Raw genomic sequence first — 26,627 nt, forward strand, 5'->3', positions numbered from 1 at the left:
CTCGCTTCTGCAGTAAGTTACTGTTCTCAGTGCCAGCTCTTTTACAGCATCAACGGGAGTGGATTGAGATCAGGTGATCCTAGAGGCTAAGGCACAGGCTCTACTCAATCTGTCCATCCTAGTTTACACCGGCGTGATACGTGTCGGCTTCCATCAGCAGCATAGTGTACTGATTCCCCAACACACACCTAAAGCGTTCCTCAACCGTGGTTGAAATTTGAGTCACATTAGATGGGGACTTAACCGAAAAGTCTGCTTTCCGTTATATTGGTGGTAACAAGGACAATATATCCTTCCGACGTTAGTACGGCTGACGCAATTATATTGCAAAAGGCTCGTCTGCAAACCTTTCTTTATGGGAACGTTTTGCTTCTGAAGAAAGTCATGATTCACCGCCAAGAGATGCTGATAATAGTCCTTTAGGGAACAATAGTTTCAGTCTATAGACCATCATCAGGTTCATGAAAACGTTTACGATTTCATCTAGTAGGCGATAAACTCAGTGGTTCCAAATAACAAAGTACATGAATTACTCACGGTTGTCAAATACTAAAAAATTACATCAGTCATAAAACTGTGGAAAACTGTGCACTCAATCATGTTACATCAGCCATCATCATTAAAATTACAAATTGAGGCATTCTACGTATTCATTTTTGTACGCTGACCACGTGGTTTTCACTATATGACAACAGTGGCCAATTCATAGATTTTATTATTTGATGCCATTGATTTTATCACCTAGTATGAAGTTGTAGATGTTTTTATGAACCTAACGGTGGTCTGTTGACCGAAACCGATAAGATAAAGAAATTTTAACATCTGCTCTTGATGGTAAATCATACGTTGTTCATATACTTACAAGTTGTGGGTACGACCACCTTAATATGTTTTTGCTTGCATTATCGCATTCTTTTAGTCATTTGGTTTTTCGCCATTTATTACGATACATACTGTACAAAGGGTAGTCTCAAAAATGAGTCTGAAAAATACACGTATAAGAAAGGTAACAACAAATAAATTATGGGAACACTTCATTCCACTGACGCTACAAAGAAATTGGGAAAAAAATAACGATTGTCGCAATACACGTTACTCAGATCTAAAATCAGCAGAAAGTTCAACGCAGTAAAATCGTAAAGGAAAATCAGAAAGAAACGAAATTGTTAAGGAAATGAGCATCAGAGATACACAGTAAGAAAATTTAGGTTTAATAGCTTTCGGAAACTCAAAGAGATAAAATTGTCGAGATAAAGTATGCAAAAGTAATATTACTATCAAACAAAGAGGAGACCGCAGATCAGCAATGTGAGTACAATGAGGAACGTTATATGAGGGACGAACTGTCCGATAACATGATTGAAAAAGAAATGAGAAGTAGTTGACGACTGGAAATACATGCTGGATCTAGAATTATAATAGTACAGAGCTTTGGAACATCTAAGGTCATTGAGCGAAGTAGTAATCAAATGAGCAATCGAATTAGAGTGTAGGATTTGTGTTGAGCCATACCATTGGATATACGGAAGAATAACAAGAACATAATGAAGAAGATAGCAGTGTGGATAAGTGACAGACCTATCATACAGAAGTTGTCAGGCTGGTAACCAGAAAATTATACGAAAGAAGGAAATTGATAAAAATGCTTCTGTTAAATGGCAATCATTTTGACTTCAGGAAAGGTAAAGGGAAAATAGTGCCAATTATCACGTTAGGTTCAAATGGCTCTGAGCACTATGGGACTTAACTGCTGAGGTCATCAGTCCCCTAGAACTTAGAACTACTTAAACCTAACTAACCTAAGAACATCACACAACCATGGCCGAGGCAGGATTCGAACCTGTGACCGTAGCGGGCGCGCGGTTCCAGACTGTAGCGCCTAGAACCGCTCGGCCACTCTGGCCGGCTATCACGTTAGGCTTAGTAAGGAAAACAATACCTAAGTCTCTTTGATAGGACCTGTCGATCTAAGAAAGCCTGTTGCCAACATAAATTAGTGCAAGATTTTTGAAGTCCTCAGACAAATAGGATTTGACTATATGGGCTGACACGGAATACACCATAAGAACCAGAGCCAAAATGAATCCTTTCACCCTGAAATTTAATCCCACTTCAACCTTTCGTTTATTTCATTAACTGCTTCTTCGTTATGCGGGTTGAACAGTAGAGGCGCATTCTCATCTTATACTCATTTTTAAATTCGACCACTTTTCTCTTGGTATTCAAATCTTTTTACTGTGGACTCGCATTCTACAAGATGTTGGTTCAAATCAGCGTACGGCCACTCTAATTTATCTTCAGAGGTTTCCCTGAATCTCTCCTGGCAAGCTATATGATGGTTCCCTTAAAAGGGCACGACTGATTTCCTTCTCCATCTTTAATACTCCGAATTTGTGCTCGATGTCGACGGGATTTTAAACCCTAATCTTCCTTCTTTCGTTATAACTCTTACTGTTTTCTCTTGGTTCTTCTGCATACTGGATTCACATTCGTTCTTCTGCATGTCGATTTTGTTTGAGGATTTCAAAGATATTGTAGCATTCTGAGAATCGTTATTATAAATCTAAATTTCCTATAAATGTGTCTAGACTTTTTGTGGTGTCAGCGTCAGACACCACACTTGCTAGGTGGTAGCTTAAATCGGCCGCGGTCCATTTAGTACATGTCGGACCCGCGTGTTGCCACTGTGTGATCGCAGACCGAGCGCCACCACAAGGCAGGTCTCGAGATACGGAATAGCACTCGCCCCAGTTGTACGACGACTTTGCTAGCGACTACACTGACGGAGCCTTTCTCTCATTTGCCGAGAGACAGTTAGAATAGCCTTCAGCGAAGTCCATGGCTACGACCTAGCAAGGCGCCATTAGCCTTACATAGTTTGATAGTTATCGTATGAAATGTCTCATCCAGAATGTTGTAAACCACAAGGATAAATAAAAGTTAAGTATTCGAGGAGCTGCATACTTTTCTTATGAGAATTCACTACTTATCCTGTTCCAGAATTCACGCCCGTCTGCGTTAGATATCGGCCTCCTCTATCTACAAGGTGTTGGCACATTTGCCAACACATCACTTTTCTTGTCTTGCCTCGATTATAATGTATAACGTCACAACTGCCTGTCCGCTGCCTATACTCTTCCTAAAACAGAACTACATCGCATCTGTCAGAATCTCAATTTTCTTTTCCTCGATTTCCTGAAACTAAATTCCATTTACAGGCTATGAGGACTTGTAGTGGGGATTAAGACGTTTAAGTTTGGTGTAGGAACTTAAGACCAGAAACGTACCGCTCAGAATATAACAACCCACGTTGCTCTCTAGCTCCTCCTTCTTGTAGGACGGGTCCACTTATAAGTAGGGTTCAATGTGATGACAACGACGTCAACACGGATACAGTAGCTCTGTACTTTGTCCTGGTGTATACGATCACCAGTCCCTGGTCCTCCAGCATTTGCAGCAGCAACAACCTGTGCCAGCGGAGATCCTTGTGGTCAGGGAAACCACAGCTGTGACTAATCCTCCTGGGGATTAAGAAGCTGCTTCAGCTATATCTAATATTTTTATTATCAGGTCACAAGTTGTTTCGTGGCGGTGAAACCACATATGTGGGTGACGTATAACGTAGTTACATTCACCTGAGGATGTGGTTTTCAGTGCCACGAAACCTGTTGTGATCTGATAATGAGAAGACGAAACACAGCTGAAGCGTGATCTTAGTCCCCAAGACAGTGTCAGTATTTTCCTCAGATGCCCCATTGGTCTCGTAAATCAAGGGTTTAATGTGACCCTAAGGTTGTAGCTAGCAGGTTCAACCCGGAAAAACGCGCAGGGAAACCAATCGGGCCACCAGGAACTACTCACTGTCCTCAAATCGTAGTATAGTACGAACAAAGACCACAAGTACTACAGCAGGTATAAACCTCCCTGGGTAAATCACAAACTCAACTGATTGGCATGAAAACAAATCTGTAGTGAGCATGGGACATCACATGATCGGTGAATACCACACGTAATACCCTAGTCAGCGGAGCGGGAAATGCGCGAGATTAGAACGTATGTTGCGGTATTTTACGTGTAGAGGGTAAACGTTACATTTCTGGACATGAGTTCGTATACTAAACTTAAGTGTCTTGGTCCCGACTATAAGTCTTCAACGTTTGTGATGGGAATTTAGTTACCTCTCGTACATTTCTGATCAGATTTTTGGCTGCATGAGCTGCCACTCTCAGTTTACTGTAGTTCTCTGAGTTACCAGACCTAGATATCTTCGAGACTGTGTGGATGATATTATTCCTAAAATCCGACTGTACGTCTCCAGTCTCGTAGCAGTACACAGCAACTTGAATGATGGCATGGTTTGGCATTTATAGGGCAGAGGAAGTCTACCATTGTTTCCCTTTAACATAAACTAGGAAACGCTACACCTAGATGTGGTTGTAAACGCACAAAAACATCTTGCACATATTACGTACGACACTCATGGTCACTTCGTCATAGCATGAAACTTCTCTCCGCATTGAGATAGGAGCGAACTTATTTTGTTTCTCTCGGTTCATCACTCTTTAATTTTATCATATAGGGTAGTTGAGTACCCGCGTTGCACGGGTAAGTATTCATTCCAGTCCTTCTCCCCCTTCTCCTCTCTTTTTCCATCCGCTCCACCCTATACGCTCTGTCCATTTCCTCCCGTTCTTCTCTCAACCCACCTTGTCCTACCCCTCCCTCTGTCAATCTGCTCCTTCCGTCCTTCTCAGTCCGCCTACCACTCCGCCCCCACTCCTAATCAGCTCCTTCTCCTTCTGTGCATCTCCTTCGGCCTCCCTGTAATTCTATCCCCTTCGCCCCCTCTCCTCCTCACGGTCTCTCTGATCATCTCCTTGTCCCTCTTCTGTTCATCTCCGTCTCCCCTCCTTCACTAATCTTCTTCTCCTCCCTTCTGTCCATCTATTCCTTCTACATTTCGCTCTCCATCCCCTTCTATCCGAGCATCCATCGATCTCCTCCTCCTCCTCTTTTTCTGTTCAACTCCTACTCATCCTCTGTCAGCCTCCTTCACCCTCGCTCGTTCTATCTACATCTATATACATACTCCGCAAACCACTGTACGATGCTTGGCGGAGGCTGCCTTGTATCAGAACTCATCCGTTTCCTTTCCTGGTCCGCTAGCAAATATAGCGAGGGAAAAGCGATTCTCTAAAAGCCTCCGCACAAGCCCTAATTTCTCGCATCTTATCTTCATGGTCTTTACGCGAAATGTACGTTGGTGACAGTATAGTCGTTCTTCACTCGGCATCAACGAGTTCTCTAAATTTCATCAATACAGCCTTGCGAAAAGAGCGCCGACTTCTCTCCAGAGTGTCCCATTTGAGTTCAACCAACTAGAAACTTTGTATAAGTCATCCTGTAACATCGTACAGATGCACTACGACGTTACCTTCTCGTGCATCACAACGTAATTTGCAAACAGCCGCAAATTGCCGCTCAGCTGTCCGTCAGATTATTCATATTTATAGAGAATAAAAGCGGTTCTATCACACTTCACTGGTGCATTCCTGACGGTTCCCTTGTCTCTGATGAACACTCTCCGTCGAGGAAAACGTAATAAGTCTTCTAGCCACTCACATAACTGGGAAGCTAACCTTATGCTCAGACCTTAGCCAACAGTCGGCAGTGGGACACCGAGTGTCGCGTTGAGTGGCCGCTCGGTATGAGGCGCCATGTCACGGATTGCACGTCCCCTCCCGCCGGAGGTTCGAGTCCTGCCTCGTGTAAGAGTGTGTGTGTTGTTGTCAGTTTAAGTTAGTTTAAGTAGTGTGTAAGTCTAGGGACCGATGACCTCAGCAGCTTGGTCCCTTAGGAATTCACACACATTTTTTTGGGACACCATGTCAAACGCTTTCTAGAAATCAAGGAGTATTCAATCAGCCTGTTGCCCTCCATTCGTGGTTTGTAGGATATCTACACCTCCCACCACGGTCTATCTACTCCTGCCCCTGTCTATGTCCACCTCTTCCTCCCCCTCTCTCTGCCCATCTCTTCTCCCCCTCCCCCTGTCTCTGTCCATATCCTCCTCTTTTTTTTCTCTGTCAATCTCCTTCTATTCCCTCTCTCTCTCTCACTCCATTCTCGCGTCCTCCCATCTCTGTTCATCTCCACCTCCTCTCTACCAGTACCCATCTCCTCCTCCTCCCTCTCTATCTGTCCATATTCTCTTCCTTCCTTCTCTCTCCATGTTATCAACCACACTTCAACAAGAAGCTGATGGTTCTGAATACCACAGTACATCTTTCAGTCTCCTCCTCCATCCTTCTATCTGTCGATGCACTCACCCCCAATCCAATGGGAGCTGATAGTTCTGGACACCACAGTACAGCTTTCAATACCGTAACTAATATGAGTACCAAAGTAGATTGAAATCGTTCCAAGGCTTCAGGACGTTTCTGTCATCCGTGGTTTTGCCCGCGTACGCATATGTCAGATATATTTAACATATATTTTACATATTTCACAAGTATTCCACCTGTATCTCTAGCGAATGTCGCCCTACAGCTTCGTTTTTACGTATCTCAATTTCATGACATATCTCCTGAAGTGTGTGTGTACAGTGGTATAATTTTGCAGATACATAGCTGCTACGGTCTGTGAAATGTGATGTAAATGGAGCTGTTGTTGTTGTGGTCTTCAGTCCTGAGACTGCTTTGATGCAGCTCTCCATGCTACTCTATCCTGTGCAAGCTTCTTCATCTCCCAGTACGTACTGCAGCGTACATTCTTCTGAATCTTCTTAGTGTATTCATCTGTAAATGGAGATAAGTAGCAGAAAAGTAATAAATTAAAGCGTCATGCATCCTGTGGCAATATTACTATATGAACAACGAAAATGTTATAAAAGATGAACATTTTTCCTTTCATCATTGGTTGGTTGTCTGCAAGCAAATGTTTGGTAAAGGTGTGAAGTTATGCTTAAAGTTTGTTACAAGTCACTAAGTGATCTCAGTCTCAAATACTGAATGAATAATTTATGGCTATTCAGGTATCATAAGCTACACTGCTTTGTTGCCCAACAGCGATTCTTTACAGGCAGTAAGTGTTATGTGTGTGAAGTTTGGTTGAAATCGGTCCAGTGTTTTAGGAGGAGAAGTGGAAAATACATTCATACATACATATGAACGTACATACGTACATCCATCTTATGTATGGATTGGAAAATAGTTGCCGGCCTGGAGTGGCCGACCGGTCCTAGGCGCTGCAGTCTGGAACCACGCGACCGCTACGGTCGCAGGTTCGAATCCTGCTTCGGGCATGGATGTGTGTGATGCCTTTAGGTTAGTTACGTTTAAGTAGTTCTAAGTTCTAGGGGACTGATGACCACAGCAGTTAAGTCCCATAATGCTCAGAGTCATTTTTTTAAATAGTTTTTGAGGCCCTGTTATCAAGCTATATTTTTATGTAAAAATTTTGCATCTGCTAGTAACGAACTACAGTAATTTAATTCTGGTTACAAGTGAACATCTTAGAAAACGATGTGTGTCCTCAAAAGCGCTCTGATTATGTTTTCATACCTTCATCAAAATGTTTTTACTGTCTCAAATGCAGCGTTGTTTAAACGCAAACTTCCAGACAGTGGTAACCAAGGTCATAAGTCATAGTTTGTAGGCAATGAAGTACTTATCATCGATTACGTATGATACCACTCGGAAACATTTTCAGTACAAAATAGGTACCTCATCTGCTTGTATGACTGGCTACATCATTCTTTAAAATTATCGCTTGCTCAGCTTTCTTTATTGCGGGAGTAGTTTCCATCGAACTTGATCACCATCAGGTCAATGTAGCTATGTAAGCAAGTCATGTCCATATGTAACTAGGAATACGAGAACAACGTTGTAATGTGTAATTCCATACTGACGCGATGGGTTGCTTACGCATCTACGTAGATCTTGAAGATGATCAGCTTTGATCCAAACGAGTCACACCAAAAATGTGAATGAGCAACCGAGGCGGTAGAATAAGCGATAAATTTTGAGTATTGCTGAATTGTTGACACTCTCGCAACAGATACGAAGGGAGTAGTGAAAACTGTTATGTACCCTTATTTACATACCGTATTGATTTAGTAATGTGGGTACGTAAGAAAACTTATGAAACATTTGCAGAAATTGATTGGTTATTCATAACAGAAGTTCAATAGTTGGAATGGTTTTCAACAGGAGACAGAAAATGTTTAGAGTTAAATAAATGATGTTTAGAGTTAAATAAATGTCGTGTGACTAGGGCCTCCCGTGGCGTATACCGTTCGCCGGGTGCAAGTCTTTCGATTTGATGCCACTTCGGCGACTTGTGTGTCGATGGGGATGAAATGATGATGATTAGGACAACACAACACCCAGTCCCTGAGCGAATAAGATCTCCGACCCAACCGGGAATCGAACCTGGGCGCTTAGGATTGACATTCTGTCAGGCTGACCACTTTATTTTATTTTTTTAATCTCATTTTGTTCACTTTCGTTCGTTGCATTTGCTCGGGGCGGACGTCGTAAGGCACACGTTTTTATGTTCGTCGTTGATCGGTTAACTTAAAGCGTGGGACTGACCAGGGATCGAACCCGAGACCTTCGTAGTCGTTGTCTTACTCTTTATCACTCTGCCACCATATAGCCTATACAACTAAAGTCAGAATGCTAGGCCGGCCGGTGTGGCCGTGCGGTTCTAAGCGCGTCAGTTTGGAACCGCGTGACCGCTACGGTCGCAGGTTCGAATCCTGCCTCGGGCATGGATGTGTGTGATGTCCTTAGGTTAGTTAGGTTTAAGTAGTTCTAAGTTCTAGGGGACTGATGACCTCAGTAGTTAAGTCCCATAGTGCTCAGAGCCATTTGAACCATCAGAATGCTACAACTGAGTATTTACTTCAACTCCTGTCGCGATTTAATCCAGTCAGTTGCTGGTTTCGGCCGTTATGCGCCATTTTCAGTTATTTTTCGCCTATTTATATTGTAAACGTCAATTTATGAGCTGCGTTCGTCTGTGTGAATATTTTAGAATCGACAAGGCACATCTCTAACGATAAATCAACGTGTGTTTGCGAACTAACCACAATGATACTGTATCTCACACGATGACGTCATCACTCTAACTGGGGTCTTGGAAAGGTCTTGAACACTATATGTATGTACTTAGGCTCCCACAACCAGTGTCCTAATTAAAATTTTTTTTGGATGTTGTGCAACGTAGTATTACATAATGCTTAAAATAATAAAATAACTTAACTGCACGATGCTGAGACCGGCTAAAGAAGCAGCAGTTGCACAACTAGTGTCGTTCCTCAGAAACTAACACCTTGAGGACACGGCAGACAAAAGAATGTTTCTGATTCCTACCATTTATGAGAATATCGAAGATTTTCCTTGATGGAAAATCAAATTTAGTAAATGTGATATAAGTGGTCTAATTATAGTAAATGCAATACATTACTTAATAAAGTATCATTAATAGGCTTTGAATTCATTTTTCATGTTTATTACGGCTTGAATTCGGTTGGGGACACTTTCGATGAGGCGTCGGAATGTGGAGGAACGGCAGCCTATTCTTCCTCAAGCCCCGAAACCAGAGGAGGTAATAATGTTGTACGCTGGCGTCTGGGGTCAAGTCGAAATTCTAATTTCTCCACAGAGTACTTAATAGGGTTAAGGTGGGGACTCTGGGCACGCCAGTCCTTTTCAGAAATATTATTGACCACAGAACGCTACCTCGCAGACGTAGCTTTATGACAGAATGAATTAGTCACCATCACTGAACTGCTCCTCTACTTTGTACAGAACACAATACTTCATACCCTGCCGCATTTGGCGTTTTCTTAAGCACAATAAATGGACTACTCCCTAACCACCTCCATACCGTGACACCACATCCTCTGTAGTTCACTGCTGGCACTGCACTTGATGGCAGGTAATGTTCTCCAGGCGTCTGACAAACTCAAACCTTTGCACAAGATCGGCACAGGGTACTGCGAGACTCATCTCTCTAAATCATTCATTTCCGGTCATCAAATCACATCAAGTGTCGCTAAGCATTGACTAGCGAAGTGTCTTGCTTATGAGGAGACTCTCGACAATAGAGGTCCGTTACTTTTTAACACCATACGCACAGTCATCGCGCTAGATGTATTTCTGGTAGCTCTGGTTTCATGCTATTTTTTAGAACCATCCTCCTCTATGCACCACGGTACATGAGGTTTGTCTGGTCCTGCTTTAGCTGTGGTTGTTGCTTGGCGTTTTCGTTTCGAAATTGCATCATTAGCATCCGACTTTTGTTGCTCCAGAAGGGTTGGACTGTCCGTGATGTGTTTGTTACTCAAGTGACATCCTACGCATAGCCCTTGTTCCAAGTTACTCAGCTCTCCAGCATACGGGACACAGCGATACGAATAACCTCCCAGGTCGGTTTCCGAGGGCCTTTGGCCACGCCCTGTAGCCATCTGGGACGTCTCGCTCTCAGTGGGGTGGAGTGGCTGCCCGCGCAGCTGGGACGCAACCTCCCTTCTCTTTCTGACGAATGACAGCCGTCTTCCTGTCCCGAGATGGGAGCACTCTGAGCAGCACACTCCGTTCTTCTGAGCTTCGTTCGGGTTTTGTAAATGAAAAACGTTTTATATGAATGCTGAATGGAGTTGCAATGACACCGTTTTCAAACGTTCCTGTACAATGGAAAATGCAGGAGTATTGCCCCAAGTAGCTCTCGCACCACTGAATGACGTCATTTAACAGCTGAAATCGTTAAAACTGAGCTAAACTCCATAGCTAGATTCTTCACCGAATTTTTGACTGTTAAGACTACTTATAACCATAAAATACCAAAGATCTTGCGAACAAAAAATCCGTACTTAGTGCCTAGAATACAGCAGATGTCACACCCGTTTGCAATAAGGATAGTACAAATTACCTAGAAAGATACCGTCCAGCATTTGCATCTCGAAGAACATGACCTCCTCCATGTCAACCACCGTGGGCTCCGAAAGCATCGACCGTGTAAGATCCAGCTCGCTCTGTTCTCAAATGATATCCTAAAAGCCATGGATCAAAGCAGACTGATGCAGTATTTCCTGATTTCCGAAAGGCATTTGACTTAGTACCACTCCTACGTTTATTATCGAAATTACGATCTTGTGACTGAGGACGCAAAATCATATCTTCGATTTAGCGTCATGGTCGATAGAACAGTGTTGAGACCATTGGTATTCATGTGGTATATTAATGACCTTGAACAGTAGAAATATTAACGTAACACCTTCGTAGACGTTACTATTATTTTTGGTAAAGCACTGTTTGATAAAAGTCAACATGTGTGCTGGGAGGCATTTTTGCTACCACTAACTGTTCCTCCTTCCCTGTTCCTCTCGCAAATTACGCGGGGGAAGACTAATTGACGGCAAGCCCTTGTATTAGTTTCTCGGATTTCCTCGTCATGATCATATCGTGGCTTGTATGTGGGAGCAGTGATACGCTGTCAGATTTTTCCCAGAAAGTACTCTCTCAAAATTTCAATAGTGAACCTCTCCGTGTTGCACAGCGCCTGCCTCGTAGCAACTACCACAGGAGTTTGTTGAACATCTCTGTAAAGCTGCCGCACCCACTAAACGATCCCGTGACGAAATGCGTCGTTCTTCGTTGGATCTTCTCTATCTCTTCCACCAGTCCTCTCTGGTACGGGTCCCAGATTAGTGAACGATATTTAAGAATCGATCGGGCAAGAACCTTGTAAGTCATTTCGTTCGTGGATGAGTTACATTTTAGTAAGATTCTTCGTATGAATCTGTTTGGTATTTGCTTTTCCTGTTATTTATTTATGTACTCATTCGAATTAAGATCGCTCTGGATAGATACTCCTAGATATTTTACGGGAGATATTGAATCTAGCAACTTGTCATTAATAGTGTGGTTTTGCAGCAGTGGATTTCTTTTCCTGTGTGGGCACAATATATTACAGTTACTTATGACCGGGGTCAACAGCTAGAGTTGCACCATTCATCAATCCTCCATACGTCATTCTGCAAATCTATACCGTCTTCTGACATTGGCACTTTCTTACAGGTTCATTTTCTGCGAACAGTCTTAAAACGGATCCAACGCTCTCTCCTGGATTATTTATACATATTCTAGCTGTACCGGTGGGCTCACGCTTCTTTGGGGTACTCTGGACATTATCTTTACATCTTTCGGTTTTGTTCCCATAAGAACAAAGTCTTAAAACAAATCTAAAATCTGCTCTGATACTCGATACGCTCATTTTTTCTCGCTAAACGGTTCTACGAGACGGTGCAAAATGCCTTCCTGAAGGCTAGAGTATCACCTTAACCTGAGCGCCTTTGTCCATGAATCTCATAGAGGTATAAAGCGATTACAATTTCGTAAGATCTCTGTTTGAGGAATCGTTGTAGATTTTCTTGGAGTACATATTCGTTCTCGATAAACATCTCAATTCTTGAGCATAAAACACGTTCAATGATTACACCACAGATCGACGTCAAAGATACGTGCCTATCATCACGTGCATCTAAGCAATTGTAGCAGCTTTTCTGTTCCGCGATCAGTCATCTCAATATCTGCCTTTTCGACTTCATACTGGGAAAGGAGGCAGTATAGCACGAATTTTAGCAGTGAAACAGTTTCGGAGGACCGAATTCAGTATTTCGGCCTTCCCTCTGTTCTCTTCCGTTTCGGTATCAGTACGCTCACTGAGTGAGTGAATAGATGATTTCGAAGAGCTTCGTCATTTTACACCATTTGTAAAGGACCTATATCGAACGAACACACATGTTTATTCGTAGGTAAAACAGGTGGCAAACATCGATTCACTATTGGAACGCTAAGGAAAAAAAAATGTTTAAAATGGCTCTGAGCACTATGGGACTTAACATCTGAGGTCATCAGTCCATTAGAACTTAGAACTACTTAAACCTAACTAAGACATCACACACACCCATACACGAGGCGTGATTCTAACCTGCAACCGTAGCGGCCGCGCGGTTTCAGACTGAAGCGCCTAGAACCGCTCGGCTACACCTTCCGGGCAGCTACGGAAATGCGACCGGCCTACAAAGGAAATTGTATACAATACACTTGTGCGACCCAACACAGAAAAATGTTCAAATGTGATGGATACGTAACAAATAAGACTAACAGGGGACACTGAACTTACACGAGAAGCACAGCACAAATGGTCACGAGTTAATTTCGCATATGGGAGATTGTAACAGAGATGCTGAAGAGACTTAACTGGCAAAAGCAGAAGGATGAAATCAAACTATCCGGACAAATCCAACTTAGAAAGTTTCAACAGTCAACTTAAAATATTGAATCTGGGAGTATACTACATCTCCTACGTATCAAAAATGGTTCAAATGGCTCTGAGCACTATGGGACTTAACAGCTACGGTCATCAGACCCCTAGAACTTAGAACTACTTAAACCTAACTAACCTAAGGACAACACACAACACCCAGCCATCACGTCCTACGTATCGCTCACATCAGTATCGTGAAGACAAGGTCAGGTTAGATAAGATGAAATGCACTTTTCGTTCCAATAGATCTACAATGAAGAGATCCTCTAGAATGGAGGACAAGTTCAGCGGACACGAAGGTTTTTAAGAGATCATTCATTCTGCGTTCCGTAAGTGAATGGAAAAGTAAAGTGCCCTAATAAATGGCATAATGTTCGGCCAAATCCCTCAAAATGGACTGCAGGGTTTTTACGTAGTTTTACAGTTTATCAAGATCAGCATTCTTACAATGGCCGTCACAAGAAAAGCTGAAACAAATATGTCTTTTTTTTTACGTCAGTCTTCTGAATACTAATTCCTCTCCTGTACCAACCTCTTCATCTCAGAGTAGCATTTGCAACCTGTGTTCCTCTCTGTCTTCATCTACGATTTTATCTTCTATAACTCCGCCTAGTACCATGGAAGTTATTTCCTTATGTCCTACGAGGTGTTCTATCATTCTGTCCCTTCTTCTTTGTCAGCGTTTACCATATATTCCTTTCCTCAAAGACACTGCGGAGGACCTGCTTATTCCTTACCTTATCAGTTCACCCAATTTTCAAATTCTTGCGTAGCACTACAGCTCAAATGCTCCTATTCTGTTCCAATTTTTCCACAGTCCACGTCTCACTGCCATAAAATTCTATGCTCCAAAGGTACCTTCTTGAGCCGTGTGGCTCGATGAGCGATTTTCCCGCCACCGATATGGGTCATCTTTCCGGTCGTGTGCGCAGAGCGCCCGGTGGCCCCACGTAGTGTGCCGATTTGGGAGCGAGGTCTAACCTCTAGCAAATAGCGAGGATTTTCCTTTGGGACGCCTAGCAGCAACGTCGTTTGGGAAGTCTGGCGGACAGTACAGGCACCGTGCGGGGCGGTAGGAAGAGAACATCTAAAAGGGGCTGTTTACCCGGATGACGGTACCGTAGCAAATATCGCCGGAGTGGAAGCAGTCACGTTACTGGGAAGCCGTTGGTGTATTTCGCTTGCTGCATGTCTCCTGGCACCGCGATCTGGAGTGATAGTGTGTCTGAGAGACACGTGTATAACTTTAAATAAGTAGTTTCATAAATTCTTACGAGTTACTGAGAGGCCAGTTGTTACTGTGTGTTTAAATAGTTTGAAACTGATTCTAGTAATGAAAGTGTAAGAATTCCTTCAATGACAGTATGTGGATATGGCAATTAAGTCTGATTTAATCACAAATTTAAGTGTGTCTATTTGCTGTAATAAGTCACCTTGTGTTCTGCGTCGGGGGTGGGGGCAGGGGGTGGGTGGGGGGTGGTGGGGAGTCTCGATATGAAGTTAGCCTGCACGCTAGTTAATTTATTTACATGCATTTGATATAGTTTTTGTGAGACTTCTGATGTTTGTCTTACTAGCGGGAGCGGGGTTGTGGGTTGCGTCCTGCTTGTGCTGTTGTGTATTTTCCATCCCTTTTCCCGCGCGTGCCGGCTGGCCGTGTATCTAGTACGCTCGCTGCTTAGTGTATTATTGGCCTTACGCATATAAGATAATAGATTTGTACTGGTTAGCTGATGTTCATTAATAGGTTGATTAATTCCACAGATACTGTGCTATAATGAATTGTTTCTAGTTACTTAAGGCAGATGTCAGTTTGTTGTAACCCACTGGTTCTGGGATTTTTCGTGCCTATTCGTGACCGTTGCTGCTCCCGTTTGGGGGCCCATGCCGAGGCTGTATTGGAAAGAGCTGAGTGGGCGGGCGTCCGCTTCTGGGAGTAGTTTGTTGAATCCCATGGAGTTGCTTGGTCACATGAAATTTTATATTTTGTATCCTACATTGTAATGAGCCCGCTATTTACGTAATGTGGTTGTGTGCGATGGTACCTGATTTGTTGTTGCCTGTCCTCTGAATTACTTGGTAATACCAATCACTGCAGTAACGAAAGACTACATTTCTTCGTTAAAGGTTAGTGAATTGTTCTTCAGGTTGATCATAGTTCTTGAGTAAATAATTTTTAATTCATTTCTCTAAATGTGTAATAGGCCATAAGTTCCGTGGTTTCAGAATGTTTAAATTTTGAGGTAACTTGCTCTCATCTAAATGGTAATTTTAAAAATGTGTTGATGGTTTTATTTGTTATTTGTCTTGTTTAAATGTGCCAAATAAATGTTCAGTGCAAATTTCGATGGTGATTGCCTGATGTGTCACTCGGTCCAGTCCTACCACTCCTCAGCCTATTGTGCTGAGCTTGTGTCGCGTAAAAGTTGAATTCCATGCTGTGCTGGCACATCACTTCTAAGAAATTTCTTCCTCAAATTAGGACTTACGTGTGATACTAGCAAACCTTTCTTGGCTCGAAATGCCCTTTTTGCCAACTGTAGACTACTTGTTGTTCTATTTGCACCGTCAAAAAGGTTAAAATGTGTGTGAAATCTTATGGGACTTAACTGTTAAGGTCATCAGTCCCTAAGCTTACACACTACTCAACCTAAATTATCCTAAGGACAAACACACACACCCATGCCCGTGGGAGGACTCGAACCTCCGCCGGGACCAGCCGCACAGGCCATTACTGCAGCGCCTAAGACTGCGCGGCTAATCCCGCGCGGCTATTTGCACCGTCCAGCACTGGATATTTCGCTGTCTAGGTAACAGATTTCATTAACATCGTCTATTTCGTTATCCGCAATTCTGGTGATAGGATTCTCGCTGTCTGCATTTTTGCTCCTCATTCCTTTTCTCTTTCTTAGATTTTCTCTCAGTCCACATTCTGCACTTACTAGACCGTTCATGCAATTCAACAGATCCTGTAGCTCTTCTTTGCTTACACTGAGAATAGAAATGTCAATAGTGAATTTCCTCTGATTCTCCCTCGTCTTGAATTTTAATCTCGCACTTGAATCTTTCCTTTATTACCGTCGTAGCGTCTTCGAAATGTTGATGGAACATTAGGAGTGGAAGGCTACGTCCTCGTCTTCCAGTCTTACTGTTCTGTCCTAGTTTTCACAGATATTGTACAGTACACGTCTTTCCCGGTAGCTTACCCGTTCTTTTCTTAGAATTTCGAACTTCTTGCAACATTTGTATTGTCGATCGCTCTTTTCAGATTGACGAACCCTATGAAAGTGTCTTAATCTTTCTTCAGTCTTGTCACCATTATCGACCGCTACGTCAGAAGTCCCTCTTTGGTGCCTTTAGTTTTCTTGAAGCCAAACCCATTGTCATCTAACAGATCCTCAACTTGTTTATCCATTCCTTCTGCTTAATGATCTTGCCAGCGGTTAGAATTCATGAGTCGTTAAGCTGATTGTGCGGTAGTTCTCACATTTGTCGTCTGTGTTAATGATGTTTTTCCGAAAGTGTGATGGTATGTCTCTGGTCTCATACATTCTACACACGAATGTAAATTAGTCATCCTCCAACGATTTTAGAAATTTAGATGGAATTTTATTTATCCCCTCTGTCTTATTTGATATTAAATCTGAATGTAATATTGGATCCCATAACTTTTCTCTATAGACGCCAGCCTCTTCTTCTATCACGTCATCAAATAAGTTCTCCCACTTTTAGAGGCCTTCAGTGTACTCTTTCCACCTATCCTCTCTAGTCTCTGCACTTAACAACTGAGTTCCCATTGCACTGGACCGATGACCTCGCTGTTTGGTCCCCTCCCCCAAAGCAATCAATCAACCCATTGCAGTCTAACTGTTAAAGTTGTTAGCGCCTTTGCTTTTAATTCCACCGAAGATTGTTATGACTTTTCTATATGTTGAATCAATCCTTTCGACAAGCGTTTGTTTTTCTATTTTTCCTCAATTTTCTTGCAGCCATTTCGCTTATCTTCCCTGCAATTCCTATTTATTTAATTCCTACATGATTTATACTCCTGTATTCCTTAATATCCGTCAAAATTTTTCTATTGCATGAATTCCAAAATTTTTGTATTGCATGAAGTTTCGGCATTGCATCCGGATAACGTCAACTTCCTGCCACTATATTTCAGCTGACAACCATTCAGCCATCTTCAGGTGAATGTTTCCACAGGAGCTTCCTTGTTCACGTATCTACCTTTATACCAAAGACAGGCGCGAAGATGCACGAGCAAAGGCTGCCGCTACATGAGCGACTTCAGTCGAGTTACGCGCTCTTTTCGAATACAGCTCCATCTATGGCACGCAGGCGCATGCGGAACGTGATACTACATGCGCGGTCTCTGTCGGGATGCGCACTCGCGGAGTTAAAATTCATGTCAAAATTAATAAAAATTAAAGGTCATTAGACGTGTCATTGGTCATAATATGTCTTCTCTCAGAGGAAATTAAAGAAATCACCGGGTCCTACGTCTTATCCACTTGAAAACCGCCAGACATATTTCCATCGATTTCTTAATAATCAGATCCCAGAAGGACCTCGTCAAGGCCAAAATTTCCGTGACAGAGTATTTCATGGATTGCCCTGTGAAGAAAATAAGCTCGGCTGTGTCTGACTTACTCTGCTGCGAAAGGAGAGTGCGGTCATCATGTTCAACGCATCTTCCGCGCACTGTCCGCGTCTTCTCACCAATAGTCCCTGTGCTTAGCTGGATGGTAACTTGCTCGCCTCCGATGCAGGCGATCCCGGGTTCGATTCCAGGCCGGATTGGAGATTTCCTCCTCTTGAGGAGCGAGTGTCGACCTCGTCTTCCTTTCATCCTCATCACCGGCGCGCAAGTCGCCCAATGTGGCGTTGAATAAAATAAGACTTGCACTTGGCGGACGAGCTTCCGCGGATGGGTCCTCCCGCCATACGCTCATTTCATTTTCTGACCGATATAGACTTTGCCACACTGACAATGTATTCTGTAGATTCCAGCCTTTCGCAGTCTGAGATCATCCCTTGCCGAACTGAGAAGAGCACAATTCTTTGTTGGTGGACCAGAGATTAGTTTCACTTTTCTTAAGATTCTGCCTAATTTTAACGAAATATTGCCGACGTGCGGGAGGAACGCTCTGGACTTAAATAGCTCCTTCTCCTCTTGCGCCTGAAGGTGGTCGTTACTTCTTCCTTAATGCTGTGCCAATGTGATTCGGGAGATATCCATTATTTTTTAACACTGCCTTTTGGTGTTCCAGCTCCTTTGAAAGATTGTCTCCATCAGACACAACATTTCTCAGCTGCCTTAAAGTTCGAAAGGCGCCCATAGTATGTTATGGGCAGTGGCAGTGGGGCGTTCGTCCAGTACGTCGGCAATATTTCGTCAACATCAACCAGAAACATAAGGAAATCATAGTAATCTTTCGCACACTTACAAAGACTTGTGCTCTTCTCGGTTCGGCAAACGACGATCTGAGATTTCGGAAGGCTGGAATCTAGAGAATACCTTGGCAGTGTGGCAAAACCTACATTGGTCAGACGACACGCACAGTGCGTATGAGATGCGTTGAACATTATCACCACACTCGCCTTTCGCAGTCTAGTAAGTCAGCCATAGCCCGAGCGTTGTATCTCCACAAGACATTCCGGCGATTACTCTGCCACGGAAATCTGGGATTCTCTTATTTAGGTATCGGTGGAAATACGTACAGCGCAAGATCTTATGAATCATGATAGCGGCTTTCAACTGGATAAGGTGTGGGACCCTGCGAGTTCTTTAATTTCTTCTGAAAGAAAACATTTTATGACCAATGACTCATCTAGCGACATTTCATTTTGTTAATTTTGACATGAATATTAACTGCGCGAGTGCGCATTCCGACAGAGTGCTCCCATGTAATATCACAAAGGTGGTGACATGAACTAGCAACATTCAGTGTAGAAGATGGCTGCATGGTTCTCAGCCGAAATATCGTGCAGGAAGTCGACATTTTCCGGCTGCAGTTCCGAAACTTCATAGAGTACTCTGTATTTCAAGAATAACATCAACTGAAGTGTTTATTCTGTTAACCATAGTTTTTTCGCACTTACCTTTCCGGCATTTATGTTTTTCTTTCTACCCTCTGTGATTGTCCTTTTTAGATGATGGTCTTTGGTTTGGGGGGCACTCAACTGCGCAGTCATCAGTGCCCTTAAAAATTCCCAATTTTTACATAGTCCAATTTTTTTTTCGCAGTCCAGTTTAGCCCTGTCACGAATGATGATGAAATGATGTGGACAACACAACGCCCAGTATCCAGGCAGAGAAAATCCCCAACCTTGCAGGGTATCGAACCCGGGACCCCGTGATGCAGAGGCAGCAACGCTAGCCACTAGAGGAAGTCTTTTTTATATATGTCCATTCTTCTTCAACTGAACTGTCTACTGACCTATTCATTGTCTCAGTACCTTTAGCGTCGGAGAAATTCAAGCGTGTCTCTTCATTCCTTAGAATTTCCGTACGCCATTTCTTTGCACTCTAATATTTCCGGAATATTCTCTTAAACTTATGCATACTCTTCATTATTACTAAATTGTGATCTGAGTATACGTGTGTTCGCCTTACAATCCAGTACCTGATTTCGTAATCTTGGCCTGACCACAATGTAATCTAACTGGATTCTTAGATAATTTTCCGATCTTTTCCCAGTATAATTCCTTCTTTTGTGATTCTTGAAGAAATTATTAGCTGTTATTCGATGAAATTTATTGCAAAACTGAATTAGTCTGTCTCCTTTCTCATTGCTACTACCATGCTCATATGCTCCAGCAGCCTCTTCTAATACTTTTCCTACAACCGCCTTCCGATCACCCATGCCTCTTAGAGTTCTGGGCCGGACGGTGTGGCCGTGCGGTTCTAGACGCTTCATTCTGGAACCGCGTGACCACTACGGTCGCAGGTTTGAATCCTGCCTCGGGCATGGATGTGTGTGATGTCCTTAGGTTAGTTAGGTTTAAGTAGTTCTAAGTTTTAGGGGACTGATGACCACAGCTGTTAAGTCCCATAGTGCTCAGAGCCATCTGAACCATCATCATCTTAGAGTTCCATCTCCATTTACGTACTGAGCTACCCATTCAATATCCTCATAGACTTTCTCTATTCTTTATCTTCAGCTTGCAGCGTCGGCATGTATACCTGAACTGTTGTTGTCGGTGTTGGTTTGCTGTCGCTTCTAATGATAACAGCTCTGTCAATGAGCTGCCTACAATAACTCACTGTCTGCCTCACGTTTCTATTCATGACGTAGCCTTCTTGTCCTGTTTCCCTTTATCTTCATTGACCCCAACTGTAACTGTATTGAAGCCTTAGCATTTTCCTTTTCAGGATTTCTAGGTTTTCTAACACGTTCCACATCACGACACATAGAACGTTATATTTTCATACCTTGTTCAATCTTTTTCTGATGGCCACCTCCCACTTGGCAGTTCTCTCCCGGAGGTCCGAATGTGGGACTAGTCCGGAATCTTTTGCCAGTAGAGAGATCATTATAATGCCTTTTTGGTTACAGGCTACATGACCTGCGGATACAAGAGTTTTTAATGCAATGGTTTCTCTTGCCTTCCGCATCCTCATACCGTTGTTAATTGCTGATTCTCCTGCCTTTGAAGGACAGTTTCCCACTCAAGGGTAACAGAGTGCCCTGAACCTGTGTCCGCACCTCTGTCCTCTTTGACAAGGCCGTTGGCTGAATAAGGATGTCTTCTTATTCTGGAAGTCTTCGGCCGCCATTGCTGACGATTTTTATTCAAAATTCAGTGGGGAAGTTACAACGGCAGACCGAGGCTGTTTTCATTTCAAGTCAAAGGCGCTACCCCTTTTCTTTTATAACAAAATCCATCTTTTTTTTTTTTTTTGTTACAGCTCAAAAGCAGGAGAGGAGACAAAACACTTTGCAAGGGGAAACAACACAAATGAAACAAAGTCCACATAGTTTTTAATTTTCTTCTTTTATAACAACATCATCCACCGCGCGCTCTTCACTGACGAAAAGCTACTTGTTTTCGAATAACTGACGAAGGAAAAGAAAAAAAGAATTTCCGCTGGTGGTGGAGTATACCGGGCGTTCTCTCCGGCTCTTCTGCCACAGGGCCCGTCGTCTCGTGGAACTGGAGGAGATGACCGAGTCGTCATGGTCACTGTATCCCTCTTCATCGTGTTCAGTATCAGCGTCTCATACCCGGGACGTTCCAGCTGCGCGGAGGATCCCGTGTCACACTTCCAGAGGATTAGGAAATTATTGTTGGTATTTCGGGTTGCGCGCAGTTGCCGCATCTCGTTCATGCAGGTGGTTCCCTAAGTTCGGTAGATTCTTCGGGCCGTCGCGAAGCAGATAACGCACGGCAAGGGCTCGTCGCCACGTCGACATGTTCGTCTTGGTTCTTGGATAGTAAGTTCTGTCCGGAAAAAGAACGATAGTAGGATTAATGGCTTGTTGTGCTACGCAGAAAAAGGAAGCCAGGCATCTCCGATCTTCTAGATGCCACACTTCTGCAGAGAGGCCGCACATAAGACGATGGGTGACGTGGTCTTTAACCAGACACCCGTGGCATAATGGGGAGTTCAGCATTTTCCGAGTCATGAGTTTTCTGCCTGGTTTCATGCTGCCCGCCGCGAATTCCTTTCTTGCCGCAATCTTCTCATCTCAGAGTACCACTTTAAACCTACGTCATCAATTATTTGCTGGATATATTCCAATCTCTTTCTCCCTCTACAGTTTTTACCTTCTACATCTCTCTCTAGTACCATGGAAGCTATTCATATCATCCTATCCCTTCTCCTGGTCAGTGTCTTCCACGCATTCCTTTCCTCTACGATTCTGAGCAGAACTCCTCATTCCTTGCTTTACCAGTCCATCTAATTTTCGCCACTAGCAGTACATCTCAAATGCTTCAATTGTCTTCTGTTCTGGTTTTCCAACGTCCATGTTCGACTATCATACAATGCTGTGCTCCAAATGTACATTCTCTGAAATTTCGTCCTCCAATTAAGGCCTACATTTGGTACTACTAGACTTCTTTTAACCAGCATTCCTTCACTTCATCTGCATCGTGACCATCAGTCCTGTTGTTAAGTTGCCCACTTGTCTCATATCTACTACTTCTCATTACTTTCGTCTTTCTTAGATTTACTCTCAGTCCGTATTCTGTACTTCTCAGAAAGTCATTCCATTCGGCAGATCCTGTAATTCTTCTTTGCTGTCACTGAGAATAACAATGTCATCAACGAAGCTGATCCTGAGATCCTTTCAGCTTGAATTTTAATTGAATTTTTATTTAGTTTCCGTCATTGCTTCTTCGGTATATAGACTGCACAGTAGGGGCGAAAGACTACATCCCTGTCTTACACCACCAGTTTATTGTGGGGTTCAGTGTGCCAATAGGGTTGACGGGGCGACTGCTCCTGAATGTTTAGTAGGTGTCCTATGTTGTCGCCGGTCTATTGGCCGGTAGATTTCTCACAATGTAACTATACTCAAGAAAAAAATCTCTAATATGATGGAGTGGTTGGGAAATATTCTTCACCATCACATGCGCAATTCAAGGAGCTGGTACCAGATCCTCTACCAAAAGTTCCGACATACTAGACTGTTGTATACCCCATGCTTTCATCATCGAGGTGATAAGCGCCACCGATCATGAACGTGTACGTGCCAGAGGCCTCCTCCACCAATGGATAGGGTAAGAGCATCGTCTCGGACCTTGAAGAATAGTCCCTCGCTGACGAAATATCCAAATGCCGTCTGTATGTACTGAGTGATCGTCTTCGGCATCGGAAAAATCTGTGCATAGTGGGGGATACGTGACTCTATGTAGGTAATTAGGTAGTCTGCCTGTTGAAACATGTCTTAGATGCGCTAGCTGTTCGCTCTGACGCCGTTCTGAACGGCTTAAACCGACCTCTAGAAGTTGGCGGCCGCCGTGCTTGGTACGTCGTTCGCAAACACGATCCCCAAACTCTTCGTAATCCGTGCTAGGCTGCCTGCTCTGGCCACAGGCGATTTCCGCAGGTCGTTTATATAAACAAAAATCTTTGACGTTCATTGTTGATCCAACTGTTGGCCCAAAAATAAACAGAAGGGGTGCCGTTGCCACACATGTCGAAAGGTCACCCTATGAAATAGATCAAATGCGTTAAAATATGAAAGTTGTCTCACGAGATGGCAGTATAGATTAACTCCAATGAAACATGGTACTGGACATGTGTACAACTTTTGTTGATTATGGAGATACACTTGATTGGAGACAGTTGTCATGTTAGTACGGTTGTTGATTATTTATTTATCGATTGTCGTTTCAGTTTCGAAGTTTAAGTTGGTGAGGTTGTGCTCGACTTCATATATTTGAATATTTCTAGCACGATTGTGAGTCTTGTTCGTTGGCCAATTCCAGTTCCTTGTTTAACCTTGCCTTAGGTATTTAAAAACACTGGAAGCGCCCATACAGTATTTGTGTACGAGTTGGAAACGCTGCGGCTACTACTGCTGCTTTAAAATAATGCGTTAAACGACTTCCTAACCGCAGAACATCAGAGTCATGACTGTTTACTAATATTTTCACTGAGCTGCGAGAGACCCCAATGAGTACGCACTGCTTCTATTTGTATCATCTTCGATGGACTGAGCAACTTCAGAAGGAGATGAAAAAAGAGTATTTTGTCGCTAGATTATTGCACATGCCCGAGTAATCCCATTGATACTGTTTGTGGTGAAGCCCCTTTCACTCGTAGCGGTATTAGTAACGCTTGTAACCCATATCGGTCGACCGACGAAAACCCACAGATCTCTGCGAAGACACATTTCAAAAATGGTTCTGTATCTGTAGTGTGGTGTTACAGTCAATTGAATGGCCTATGGTGTTAACGTATCATCGTGTAGTTCCCCGCCATCTGGTGTTCCACATGAAGAGCTACTAACAACATGACATTTTATGGATATTTTGAGAATACTAATTATTTTTTCAGTTTTATTTTGATTTCTAAGTTATTAGTCAGGGTTTATAATTGAAATAATTACCGAGTGAAACAAGTTTTTCTCATTTTTTTTACACCATCCTCCTTCAAAATAAAGAAAATATTCCATAAAAGTACCAGGCTTCTCAAAGAGTTCCGCCAGAGGATATGTTTTGGAATCTCTCCTGCATACGCAGTTTATGGCAATCACCTTTAAACTTCAACAATATGCTTTGCTTAATATCTTCTGTGAGAATTTTGTTTATCTTACATCAGCTATCTCTCGGAAGCCAATACAAATTAATTACATATTGTTTAGCATGTTTGATTCTAACTAACTTGTATCTCTTAAATACACTGACAGAAATACATTGCAGTACCAAGAAGGAGTTGAGGGATATAAACGAAAGTTGGTAGACGTGGCACTACGGAGAGGGTAGACCATCGTGCTCGGCCTACGGCTCCGGCGCATCGTACGGCATATGCAGCAGCAGTCTGAGCAGCAGTGTCATATTAGTGATACAAGTAACTGTTACAAATCAATTACTTCATGAACAGCTCCGATCCAGACGCCCTGTAGCGTGCATTACACTGGCCGAAAGCACCGCCATTTGCGACTTCGGTGGTGTTAAGCGAGAGCTCATTGGAGGTCAGAATGGAGATCTGCTGTGTGTTTTCTAACAAAAGCTAGTTTTTCCTCAGTGCCAGTGATGGTTGTGTGTTGTTTGGGAGACCAGCTGAGGGCCTACAAACAACCAACCTGTCTGCGTGCTGGTCGCACTGTACTTGCACCTGGATTATATGGTCTTGAGTCCGATTTCGTATGTCAGCAGGAGCACTCTCATGGTTATCCCACGTAAACAGACGGCAAATTTGTACTTGAGTATGGTGATTCAACCTATTGTGCTGCCATTCATGAACAGCATTGCAGGTAGCGTTTTCCAAGGGGATAACGCTCGCCCACATACAGATGTTGTGCCCCAACATGCTCTGCAGTGTCGACATGTTGCTTTGGCCTGCTCCATCACCAGATCTGTCTCCAATCGAGCCCATGTGGCACATCATCGGACAACTCCAGCGTCATCCACAAACGGCTTTAATTATCCCTGTATTGACTGACGAAGTGCAGTATTAGGCATCAAAATATATCCTACAAAGTGACATCTGTAATGTGTACAACACACTGTATGCACTTTTGCGTGCTAGCATTCAATATTCTGGTGGTTACACCGGTTGTTACACTACTGGCCATTAAAATAGCTAACCATGAAGATGACGTGCTACATACGACAGGAAGAAGATGCTGTGATATGCAAATAATTAGCTTTTCAGAGCATTCACACATGGTTGGAACCGGTGGCGACACCTACAACGTGCTGACATGAGGAAAGTTTCCAACCGATTTCTCATACACAAACAGCAGTTGACCGGCGCTGGCTGGTGAAACGTTGTTGTGATGCCTCGTTTAAGGAGGACAAATGCTTGCCATCACGTTTCCGACTTTAATGAAGGTCGGATTGTAGCCTATCGCGATTGCGCTATATCGTACCGCGACATTGCTGCTCGCGTTGGTAGATATCCAATGGTTGTTAGCAGAATATGGAATCAGTGGGTTCAGGAGGGTAATACGGAACGCCGTGCTCGTTCCCAACGGCCTCGTATCACTAGCAGTCGAGATGACCGGCATCTTATCCGGATGGCTGTAACGGATCGTTTAACCACGTCTCGATCGCTGAGTCAACAGATGGGGACGTTTGGAAGACAACAACCATCTGCACGAACAGTTTGACGACGTTTGCAGCAACATGGACTATCAGCACGGAGACCGTGGCTGCGGTTACACTTGACGCTGCATCACAGACAGGAGCAACTGCGATGATGTACTCAACGACGAACCTGGGGGCACGATTGGCAAAATGTCATTTTTTCGGATGAATCCAGGTTCTGTTTACAGTATCATGATGGTCGCATCCGTATTTGGCGACATCGCGGTGAACGCACATTGAAAGCGTGTATTCGTCACCACCATACTGGCGTATCACACGGCGTGATGGTATCGGGTGCCATTGGTTACATGTCTCGGTCACCTCTTGTTCGCATTGACGGCAGTGGACGTGAGATTTCAGATGTGTTACGACCCGTGGCTCTACCCTTCATTCGATTGCTGCGAAACCCTATATTTCAGGAGGATCATGCACGACCGCATGTTGCAGGTCTTGTACGGGCCTTTCTGGATACAGAAAATGTTCGACTGCTGTCCTGGCCAGCACATTCTCCAGATCTCTCA

Source organism: Schistocerca americana, chromosome 7 (assembly GCF_021461395.2).
Source record: "Schistocerca americana isolate TAMUIC-IGC-003095 chromosome 7, iqSchAmer2.1, whole genome shotgun sequence".
Lineage (NCBI taxonomy): Eukaryota > Metazoa > Arthropoda > Insecta > Orthoptera > Acrididae > Schistocerca > Schistocerca americana.